Source organism: Lepus europaeus, chromosome 1, assembly GCF_033115175.1.
Source record: "Lepus europaeus isolate LE1 chromosome 1, mLepTim1.pri, whole genome shotgun sequence".
Lineage (NCBI taxonomy): Eukaryota > Metazoa > Chordata > Mammalia > Lagomorpha > Leporidae > Lepus > Lepus europaeus.
This window is the reverse complement of record NC_084827.1, coordinates 138,319,816-138,332,693: the sequence shown is the minus strand read 5'-3', so window position 1 is coordinate 138,332,693 and position 12,878 is coordinate 138,319,816.

Genomic DNA, 12,878 nt, shown 5'->3' with positions numbered 1-12,878 from the left:
TCTGCATTGGCAGGAGCCAGCAGTCAGCTTGTTATTGAACCCAGATCTGTCAATATGGGATGCATTAATCTTAACTGCTAGGCTAAATTTCTCCTCCCTGAAATGGTTTATTAAACACATATCTCTCAAATCTATCTACTTTCCACCATCCTAACTCTGTTACTTTTGCTGCTGACACCACTATCCTTCTGTTTTTCCAGAGGCCACTACATGTAATGTCCTCTAAGTCCCCAAATCTTTTGCCTTTTAGATTTCTCAACTCTGAGTCCCATGTTTTGAGGGCAGATTTGTTTCCTTTCACAACACTCTGAAATCATTTATCCAGTGTGTATCAAACTGGCCTGAACATGGTAGTGCACTTACTTGCTTCATCCAATACGTACTCCTCGAGAGCAGGAGGAGTATAAAATTCCTGCTGTATTTCTAGAATCTAAAGTTGTGTCTGGTTGACTGTACACACACACACACACACAAACACGATTTTCTTTCAATAAATACAACAACAACCCATATTTTTGGTCCCCAATTTTCTTCAAGTATGTCCATCATTTTCTGGAAAGGAATAACAAGTTCCAAGATTTTAAGGAGTTTTAGCCTATTTTTTGAGTTGAATTTAAATGGATTATTTTATGTACTACTGGATGAGCTCATTCTTAGAAAATCTTACTTGAACATAAATAGTTATCTCATCTTTTCCTTTAAATCATAATGTAGTTTTTTAGTCTGCATTTTTCTGGGTCTCGAATTGTTAGTTAGAATTTATTTGTGGCAATATTCTAGGCAGATGTAATTAATACACAATCAAATAGCATGCTCATGCAATATATTTATTAAAAGTATCTAAGCTTCAGTTATCTTCAAATATAGATGCTATCATGAAATTTAAATATTCATATAATGACAAGATATAAACAACAAATCTCAAAGAGGAATAATGTCAATAAAATAAGTGATGTGTCCATAATATTTATCTTTGGGAACTTGAAATCACGCTAAAGTGCATACATTCTTACATCTTTTTACATGAGACCACACAAAAAAAAAAAAAAAAAACTGAAAAACATTTTTCCAGCATCCTTACTAATTCTTATAAAGAACTGTTTTATTGTTAGCACATTGACATTCATTATATTTTATAGTGTGTTTGTTAAACACTATGTCCATAGATGCCTTATAATTTGTTACTGTAGCAGGAGGAAATTACCTGCCAAATGCTTTATCTACTTTCCTCCAAGTCCACTACCTTAGCTCCAAACACTGCCAACCTTCTGTGTGTAAATGAGGTGAACAGGCATTTTATTGAATACTTAATTACAGAAATTTGGAATTTGAACTATTTATCATTTTGGATACCTTTGGATAAAGCACTTATTATAAAGTGAATAGCTTATCTGGAAAAATAAGCAAATTAGAAAAGTAATTTTTTTTTTTACATTTTGAGTAGTTTCTTCCTGTTTTGCATCTTGCAAATTATTCCATATTGAACAAAGGTGAACTTATTAAAAATTAAACTGAGCATCAGTGTTGTGGTGCAGAGGCTTAACCCACTTTTATTTTCTTAAAAGATTTCATTTATTTATTTGAAAGGCAGAGTTTGAGAGAGAGAGAGACGGAGAGATGGAGAGATGGAGAGAGAGAGAGAGAATCTTCCATGGGCTGTGTCACTCCTCAAATGGCTACAAAGGCTGGAGCTGGGCAGACCTTAGATATAAACCAGGATCTCCTTCTAGGTCTCCCATGTGGATGCGGGAAAACTTTCTCCTATTGTTTGGTTGTCTCTTCAGTCTGTTAATTGTTTACTTTGCTATACTGAAGCTTCTTAAATTGATATATTCTCACTTGTTTATATTTGTTTTTATTGCCTGTGCTTTCAGGGTCTCATCAAAAAAATTGCCTTTATTGATGTATCAAAGTGTTTCCTGCAATGTTTATTCCTAATAGAAAAAACCCAGTATCTTAATGTGATTCTTTTTGTGTAATCATGTCTGAATTTCTACATGTTTGTTCCGAATAACATCTTGACCTTAATGAGGTTGAATTTTTGAAAGCCCATGTAGCTATTAAGTTTTTGTCTTTGACTATGTGCGTGCATATTTTTTCTCATGATTTAAGACTAAACCAAAGAAAGAAAAAAAATTTACTTGTAAAGTTCATTTATTTAAATTAAAAATAAACACATAATGACAGCATACCGGTGATCTGTAGATGACTATTAGGAAAAGAAGCACAGATTGATGCCTCTTCACATGGGGCATCAAAAATGTTAGGAAAAGAGGTGCAGAATAGAGAGGAGGAAGTGTACAAATCTACAGACAGACAGAATTTATTCAGAAAAAATAAATCCGTAGAGGTGGGTGACCAACTGCCCACGTGAACATTGATGGAACACGTGGCAGAAGGCCTGGACCCCAGGGGCTAGGCCTTTTTGTATTTAGGAGGGCTCGGGGTGGGGTGGCCGTGGAGGTAGCAGGCAGAAGTAAATTTCTGGACTGATCTTTCAGGTGGCCTTGCAGGGCTTTGGGAATGGGAAAAAAATGCAGCGGTACAAAACAATAGGGTGTGAGACCCAGCTGAGATCCAAGGGCAAAGCAAAAATTCCAAAGGTTATCTATCTTTTGGACAATGAGCAAGAATGGCTGTGCTTATGTCCTTGTTCCATCAGTAACAGTAACAGGTTGTGTGGAAAAGGATTTTTGGGTAAATAATATTTTTCCTCACTATAAATCCATATATAAACTATAAATGGATGTGTGTAATGTCCACAGGGAACTGTTTACTACACACTAAACGAAACTTTATTGGCTCATTAATCTTAATTTCTTTTTTATGTAAGAAATCCTGGTGTCCCTTATAGAAGATAGTTTGTTTTCTACATCAATATGTTCCATATAGTTTTGAGATTGAAAGTCAGTATGCTCACAGCTAACTTTGGAGCTCAGCAGGGAATGTGCTATCATATCCTTTCACCCAGAACATAGACACATATAAATATCCATATCACCCACTTAATTACAAAGATTGCTATTAAAACAGTAATACTGTAAAATTCATTACTAAACTGATGTGGCTATAATAATAAGTCCTATTGTGTTTAATTTTATGGCATAATGCTTTCATGATAATTAGTAGAAACTTCGCTGCTAATATGCTGATTCTGAAACCTCATATAATCATATTTTCCTATACATATGTGACTTTATATCTACTTGTACATGTATCCATTTATTTCAATTTTCAAACCGACCCTGAGAATGCCTTTAACATAATATTTCCCATGTTAATTCATCTGATTTTATGGCTTCATTTCCTCCTCTTTGTGAAAAGCAGCTCTCACTGTCTTATGTGTGATCCTTGCCATACAGATAAAATGATTACAAAGAATTCAAACTAGAGTATTCAGTATGCTATTTCTTTCCTTGATCGTATGGTCCCTGCTTTCACATAAGCTAGATTACAGACCTGGGTAGTGTCTACCCTCCCACCTGACTTCTTTCTCAAGTCAAGAACTTTGAGAATATTCCAGTGGCTTTCCCTTAGGATCAAAGTTGCAAATGCAGACACATTCTAAGTTAAAAGGAAAAGAAAACCCCAATAGTAAATTCATCCTTCTGTTGCTAAAATACCCAGCTACCTATTCCAGGATTCTTCTTTCAGAAACCTAAGCCACTGCTTTCATTGTTTCTAGACAGACAGATTTGTTCAAATGAGAATGAGACTAAAGTATGAAGTTCACTCGGGCAAAGCTGTTTGACAAACCAGTGCCGTTTGCTGGTGTTTTTTTTTTTTTTTTTTTTTTTTTTTTTTTTTTTTTTTTTTTTTTAACAGTAGAGAAACCAGAGCCAAGAAATGAAACTTATAAACTTATAAACTCCCAACCAGAATGCCACATGTTGAGACCATCTGTACCAAAGGTACAAAAGCTACCTCAAGATGAATCATAGCTGGACAGACAAAATGGAGAGCAGAGCAGTAGCAATTAATTTAGCTGGTGTGGGATGAAAAGGGTTATTTGTTATTGCAGCTTCATTTTATGTTTTTGTTTTTGCAAACAGCATGTAGGCTTAGCTTTTCCTGACTTTGAATCCCCAGCCTAATTCACAAGGCAAAGGACTCATACAGAGGTGTGAATTGTGATTAGCCCTATTAACCTATTTAGCCAAATTGCCTCTTTCTCTTCTTCAGGGGAGGGGATGGATTGCTTTTTCTTTGGGAACAGAATCATCACTGTGATCAGACTCAAAAGTAAAAATTGTAAAGTCTGATTGGATCAAGTAAAAAAGAAAAGCAGGTCAGACAATAGATCTTATTTTCCATATTTTCAGCAATGTTATGTTTTGTTGTTTTAAATATTCATCTGTCAAATTTAAATTCAGTATGAGATTATGCACATGACGTCATTAAAGTTGAAAGTATATAATGGTTTCTATCATATACATTGGCAGTGCGCAGTTGCAATTCAACGTATTCTCTGCATAGTCCGAAAATATTTTCACTCCGATATGTCTCAGAATCAAAACCAGCACAATACTTAAAAACCTCACGTGTGCAGAAAAAAATGAAAAAATGATTAGATATCTATCAAGTATCTGTTTGCACCAGGCTCTGAGCTAATGGATGGAAAGAAGACAAATAGAACAGAATATTTGCCCTCAGTGAGCTCATGTAGTAAGTTAAAACTGCTTCTCTACACATTGAGCCCTCAGAGTAGACTTTTTTAAAAAGCTCATATTATATTTAAGGGAACGTGGCCCAGAGAGGTTATAGAATTTACTCCAAATCAGAGTCTGTTTGTTCATGCTGACCCATTCTGCAGTGTCAAATGGAAACAGACCAAAAACGATATCTGAACTTTTGTATTCCACTATCATGAAAAATAAGAAGCTGACCTGAACTGGCATGAAGAGCATGAAATGGTGATTAATTATATCTGCATAATTATCTATTAAGTCATAATTCCTCTCCCTTCAGATGTTCTGCGTGGATGCTATCTTGATACATCTTTTAACCTAGGGAAGTACTCTCCTTTATTATTTTTTTTCACTCTTTCTTTCCTTCATTTTGCCTTTTGATATTGCTCGTGCTTTTCTTGAATTTTGCTTATTTTCCACCTTATTCTCAATTCAGGCCACTTCACAAATAGACATTGAATTTTCTGGACTAAAACACAGATATGTAGGATCTAAAAAAAATGTAACTGATCATGTATTTCTAGTTTCTTGTTTAAGGAATTTCTTATACTGATTTTATTCTTTTTACTATTTAGTTATTCAGTTAACAGTGAGAGGAGAGGGAGAGAGAGAGAGAGAGAGAGATCTCCCATCAGCTAGTTCATTCTCTAAATGTTTGCAACAGTGTAGATTGGGCCAGACCACAGCTGGGAGCCAGAATCTTAACCTGAGTGTCTCATGTGGTCAGCAGGGACTCAATTACTCACCTACTGCCTCCTACAGTGCGCATAATTGGGAAGGCCAGAACCCAAACCCAGAAACTCTGATTTTGCTATGCCAAAGGCATGCCCTTACAAATTGATTTAAAAAGCAACGGAGTAGGAAAAAGTCATAAATAACTAGAAACTATGATTATGTGATGAACTGTTTTCATTTTAGGAAATAGGTAAAATATTTTGTTTTATTTTTCTCATTTTCAAACATCTACCTGCCAATGAGAATTATAATATTATTAAAATAATATAAAAATAAAGTATTTCAGACTGGACTACTTGCTTTGGTATCTATGAGGGTTTGAGAAAGAACATCAATGCAACTTGGATATTTTACAGATAATCTTTATTGATTTTCTTTTAATTTAAAAAAAATCTTTGAAATATACCATTAGGTATTTCCATGCTTTGCTTTTGAAAGACACACAGGAATCCTTCAATATCCACAGAGGTTTAGGAACAAGACTTCTGTAGATACTAAAATCCTTTGATGCTAAAGTTCCTTAAATAAAAGGTATAGAATTTACATATAACCTATGACATTGTTCTGAATCTTTAATTATGTCTAGATACTTACAATGCGAAGTAAATATTATGTAAATAATTGTGTCACTGTACTCTTCAGGGAACAGCAACAAAGAAAAAAGTCTACATGTTTTGTACAGATAAATTGTTGTTTCAAATATTTTTGAAAATTTGTTAGTTGAATTTACAAATACAGGTGGGTATTGAGGTATATATGTTTATTTCCTTTGATGTAATTAAATGATAACTCATCTAGTTTTACTCTTGTGATTCTAGAGTTCTGTGGGATTAGATTAAAATATTTCTACTTTTTTGTGTAATAAAATAATTCATTTATATGAACATCAGAATGTTTCTAACAGCTCTAAAGTAACACCATTACTTAACAAATTTTCTAATATGTCATTTTTAAACAAGATTTATTTATTTACCTGAGAGGCAATGTTATAGAGGGAGAGACCGAGAAAGGTCTTCCATCCACTGGTTCACTCCTCAAATAGCCACAAAAGCCGTGGCTGTGCCAATCTGAAGCCAAGAGCCAGGAGCTTCTTCTGGGTCTCCCATGCTGGTGCAGGGGCCCAAGTACTTGAGCCATCTTCTACTGCTTTTCTGGGCCATCAGCAGGGAGTCAGACCAGAATTAGAGAAGCCAGGATTCCAATCAGCACCCTAATAGGTTGCTGCTGGTGTTGCACACAGATGCTTAAATGCTACGCCACAGTGCAGGCACTTGGCATGTCATTTGACTAAAACAGAACATAGTTGGAAGTGAAAGATTCACTATATATGTTGTATAAAAGAAAAATTACACATTTTCAGAAAATTTCAGTTCATTTAAATTGTTCAGTGCTACAGGACATTATGGTAGTAATTATTGCAAAGTTTGCATGTTATTATTTCTCACATGTAAAATATACAGAAATTTTCCTCCAAATCCTAATTATCTTCATTTCTCCAAAAAGCTTTTCTCCTTCTAATTTATTTTCCAAATGACAACAGTAGTCAACATTAATTAAAAAGTATATTATGTGGGACCAAATTTGAAAATTTTAATTTGTAAAATGAAAACAGTAATATTTTTAACATTTTCGGTCACTGAATAATTTGTTCTTTTTATGGAAAACAATTCAAAAATTTCAAGTATTCACTATAAAATTGAATTTTTATATAACAAATATTTTAAAAATTCATTTTAACTTTTATCTTCATTTGCATAAAATTTTTAGTTCTCTCCTCTCTTTCCCCCAACAAACACTATATTATACAGTGTAGGAAAGGAAATGAAATGTGTTAAGTTGATGAATTATTAAAGTATTTAGATGTATAACAGATACCCTCATTCCCAATTGTACTTTTTTTAGAGCTTTGTCACTAGAGTATTTTGACTTGAAAGCATTTGCTGAGGAAAGGAGTTATAATGAAACTCGGAGAAAGATGCACTTGTTTTATAAATCTTTTTCACCTCTTTAGAAGTTTATTAAAGCATGTTTGCGACAGTACTGTGTAAGTACAAAGGAAAATATTTCTGAGTAGTGAATCAGATTAATCAAAATGCAAAATGTGTTTCTGTGAATATTTTCAATTATTAGTAAACCATAAAAGAGTTGTATGGATTTATATATGTGTTTGTATGGTATGATTGTATCCTTTAACTAAAGATATGAATTCCTTTACTTTTTTTAGTGAATTCTTATTTTGAAGTTGGAATATGGCACCTGCAATTTAAAATTATGTATAGTCAACTAGTTTTCCAACAAAATTTTATTTTCAAGAAATGCCACTTCTAAATTTTTGAGTATAAATGAACACATCAAACACCATTTCCTTTTTGTTTTCTTTTTTAAAAGTTTGCTGTTGTGGCAGGCAATGTGGTGTAGCAGGTAAAGCCACAGGCTGCAATGCTGGCATCCCATAGAGGCACTAGTTTCAAGTCTTGTCTCTGAAACTCCACTTCCCATCCTGCTCCCTGCTAATGCAGCTGGAAAAGCACCGGATGATGATCCAAGTCGTTTGGCTCCTGCATTAATGTGAGAGACCACGGAGAAGACCACAGCGGGCATCTGGGAGGGTGAACCACGAGATGGAAATATCTCTCTCTTTTTGTTTCTCCCCCTCTCTTTTTCTGTAACTTCGCCTTTCAATTAAATAAAACAAATCTTAGAACAAAATAAAAGTTTATTTATTTTTATTTTTAAAATAAATTGTTTATTTTAATAGTACAGAGAAATGCCTAACATATTTGGCCCCTAGCACCCATGACCCCTAATTACAGTACAACATTGTCTGAGATACAGAAGCAAAGAACTATTTTGGAAATCTTAGCACATCTAAGGGACTTGAGCAACAGTTGTGAAAACAGGGAAAAATATAATAATAGTCCTTTATTCTGAGGCTTTCAGACATAGTCAGTATCCCAGGATCATAGCATCCTGTTCTGTGGTTTGTTTAGACATGGATTTTCCCACACCCACTCACTGTGCCCACTTTTCTTTTGTTTTCCACCTTGGTCATGACTGTGCTCGTTGCCATACATTTCTTACTGAGGTGAGTTGTAACTCTCACTTGCTTTCTATTTGTACTCATATTCATCTTTACCTCACTGAGCTTTGTGCTTCCCACTTACTCATTCCTATCACAACATCTTCAGAGTTTTTGATATGTTCTAATTTTTGCCTTACAATTTTTTTTATTTTCAAATGTTTATCCTATCTTTGTGTATAAAGTAAATTATATATTTAGTAGTTTTCTGTTTTCATTAATTTTTAAATTTATAGTTAGTTATTAACAGATTCAAAATAATTTATAGATACAATTCTAAGACTAGAGTAATATTCCCTTCCTCTCTCCTTCCCTCCCCTCACTGTATCCCACCTTACCTCCCTCTCCCTTTCTCTTTCTTCTTTTCTCTCTTTCTTTTTCTTTTGTTTGCTCTTTTTCTTTCTTTCATTTTTGACATGAAATTTTAATTAACATTATAGTCAAGGGCTTAATGCTTTACCAAATAAGTGGCTTAGCAAGCAAAAAGCAAAAAGATCCTAGTTTAGCAGGAATATTGGCAATATCCATAAAAATAATTGAGTGGAAAGATGACCATTTCATCCTATACATAAATTCTAAAGTAATTACAGATCATTAAAAGTGTACTAGTACACCACCATATTTGTAGCAACACTGTTCACAATAGCCAAAGTATGGCATCAACCAAGGTGTCCAACATCACATTAGCGGAGAAAGAAAATGTGGAATATATACACAATGGAATATGATTCACCTGAAAAAGCAGGATTCTACCACTGACTTCAAAATGGATGCAACTGGAGACATCATGTGGAGTGAAATAAATAATTCACAGAAAACGACTACATGCTCTCCCTTATAGTGGAAGCCAACATTAAAAAAAAAGAAAGCAAAAGCAATAAAGAAAAAGAATGCCTGTGTGTATCAGTATTGCAGCACATATTGTTTTATCAATATTTGTTTCCTAACTTTGTCAAACCATTGATTCAAATGCTATTAATTCTTAATATCTCTCATTCTGAAATATTAACATCTTTTTATGTATTTTAATCATGTATTATTCTTTTCTCTTTTAATCTTTGAACTAATAGTCTTCCTTTTCAAAACAACTTTTTTTGAGAGTAGTTTTAGGTTTGTAGAAAAATTGTGAAATAGTATAGAAACTTTACAGAGTTCTTTATGCCTAGTCTTTCTACTTATTGAGTATACATGATATGGTCTGTCACAATTAATGATCTACTACTTACATACATGCATTATTATTATTATTAACTAAAGTCCATATTACATACAAATGTCATTAGTTTTTGTGTAGTATCCTTTTTCTCTATCCATGCAGGATACCACATTACAACTGGGTGCACATTACTTGGGCTCCTTTTGACTGAGACAGTTTCTTAGCTTTTGCTTGTTGTGGATAACCTTGACAATTTTGAGTATTATTGGTGAGAATTTTTGTTAATATCCCTCAGTTGGGATATATCTGGTGTTTTTCTTATGGTTGGATAGATTTGGGGGCAAGAAGACCACAGAAGTGAAGTGTCAACTTTATCCCATCTTACCAAGGGTGCATACCATCAACCTGACTTTTAACTGGATCTTGACCTTGGTCATCTGGCTGAGATAGTGTTTTTTTTTTTTTTTTTTTAAAGGTCTCCACTGCAAGGTTGTTGTTCTATTTTGTCTATCCATACTGTATATTTTAGAAAGAAATTAATGTGCACAGATTCAATTCATAAACTTCTTAAACATCTGAATAGGTGGTTTATCTTTCTTTTCCACTTATTTGTATTCAATAATTTATTTCTATCAGTACAGAATCGTGGATATTTATTTTTACACTTTGTTTTACTATCAAATGCCACTTTATTTACTGTGCTGGTCAAATTATTGTTAAATTGGAAATTGCATAGAAAATTAATTAATTTTTAAAAATATCATGTAGGATCTCTGTCTTTAATGTGCTGTACACTGTTATTTAATGCTATAACTAGTACTCCAACAGTATTTTTTCACTTTGTGTTGCTATATGGGGGCAAACTGTTGAAATCTTTACTTAATATATACTAAACTGATCTTCTGTAAATAAAGAGAATTGAAAATCAATCTTGATGTGAATGGAAGGGGAGAGGGAGCGGGAAAGGGGAGGGTTGTGGATGGGAGGGAAGTTATGGGGGGGGGGAGCCATTGTAACCCATAAGCTGTACTTTGGAAATTTATATTCATTAAAAAAATAAAGAAAAAAAAGAAAAAAAATATTCTCAGTTGGTTCATATGTCCTTTGATGTAATTTCAATTGTTGTTTGGAGTTTTATTTTTGTATGTTGTTTATTTATTTCTTTATTATTTTAGTATTTCTCTACCTTATGGCATTATAATATGCTTCAAGCTCATCTTGCACTCTTACATTTCTTATCACAATCCTAGACTGAGACATTGTTTCAAGGTGCCCTGGTTGTTTTCACTGAGAATTATACTAGAATCCAATAGCTGAACACTAAATGTGGTTGTTGCCTTTCGTATACTATTGTTTCTAGGACCTCTTAGCTGGGAGAGCAAGGGATTATGTCAATATGTGCTCATCAGTATGTGCTCAATGAGCTTTGCTGCCAAAGTGAGCATAATATGTGCTCCTAAACATGTACGTTTATGTACACAAAATATATACACATATATCTAAGTTAAGCATGAATTCATGCTCATGACCCAAACTCCAATTTGTTATCAAATCTACATTTTTATAATTCTCCTATTGTGTTTCTTTAACCTCCCAATCCATGAATGAGGAAATTGATTCTCATCACCCCTTATCTTTAAATTCATTTAATTCTAATTCTTTTAATTCATTTAATTCTAATAGACACATATTGTGACGTTATAATTGTCAGTCCATTGCCTTATAGGTAGAGTCTTTTTTTTTTTTTCTGAGACTTACTTATTCAGTTGAAAAGTAGAATTACCGAAAGAGGAAGAGACTGAGAGAGAAAGTGCTCTTCTACCTGCTGGTTCACTCCCCACATAGCCATGATGGTAGGGATTTGGCCAGGTAGAAGCCAGGAGCCAGAAGCTTCATTTGCGTCTCTCCCATTGGAGGGTAACAGGGTTATGAGTGTTGGAGGTCAGGTATTTGGACTATCTTCTGCTGCTCTTGCAGATACATTAGCAGAGAGCTGGATCAGAATTGGAGTCTCCAGGACTTAAGCCAGCTCTCAAATGGGATGCTGGAGTCACAGGTTGCAGCTTATCATGTACAATCAGAGCTAGAATCAAAAACCTGAGGTGGGAATGAAACCCAGATAGTCCAAAATGGGAAAAAAAAGAATCTTAATTGCTAGGCCAAACTCCTGCTCTTTTCATTTCCTATATTGATAGCTTTTATATTTTGTCTTTATCATGATTTTCCCATTAGAAATTTAAAATTATTTATGTTTTCCAAGGACCATCTTGTGTTCATATTCTTGCTTTTTATTTTTCAACCTATCTTAAGCTGCTAGTTTCATTTGTTACTTTTCTTCTTCCTTATTTTTTGATTATGTAATATATGGTGTCTTTGTACATTTGTACTACTATAACAAAATGTATGAGTCTAGATACACTATAAAGAGTACAAATGTGCTGCTGACAGATATGGTAGTTGGGAAGGCCAAGACCAAGGGCAGTGGTAAATTCAGTTTCTGGTTATGGTGATCTCTTAATGTAACACTACTTAGTGCAAAGTTGCTTGTCCAAGTTATTGGAGGCTAGGATGATTTTTAATCCCTGAGATTCGAATTGTATTTTGGGTTTGGGGGGGAGGTTTATTATGCCTGATCTCAGTGTCTTTTTGTAGGTCTTTTAGAATATGTGATTTCCTTTCAGGGTAACTTAGTGTTGTCTTGAAGCAAAGATGAATTTATATCCAAGAGAGTTTGACAAGGAACAACTGATCATGGGGTCCATTGGTCTTATAATATACCTTATCACTTAGTGGCTCTTATCTTAGAAGAAGAAAATATCTTCTTACAAGTATAGCTAAGGAACTAGCTTGAGGATACCTTGCTAGATTGTCCAACTAATTCCAAAACATATTTACACTTAGAACCAATGACTATTATATGTTGCTGTGTTCCGTACAGATAGATTATATGGATCCAGGAGACAAAGGATGAAATGAGTAGTGAAAACTCTCTTTGTCCAGCCAAGTGACCTGCTTGGAGATCGTGTAATTTCTATTTCCAGAAGGTGGAACTGGATAGGATTGGAATTTCTCATATGAAAGTTTGCACAGTTCTAGAGGGGCTTGAGTAAAATTCCAACAAATTTACAGCTGTAATTTTCACCCTGTGATTTTGGATTCCTCATACCAAGAAACAAGAAGGCAAAAAAAAGGAATTAATAAAAGGAGTTGGGGATAATTG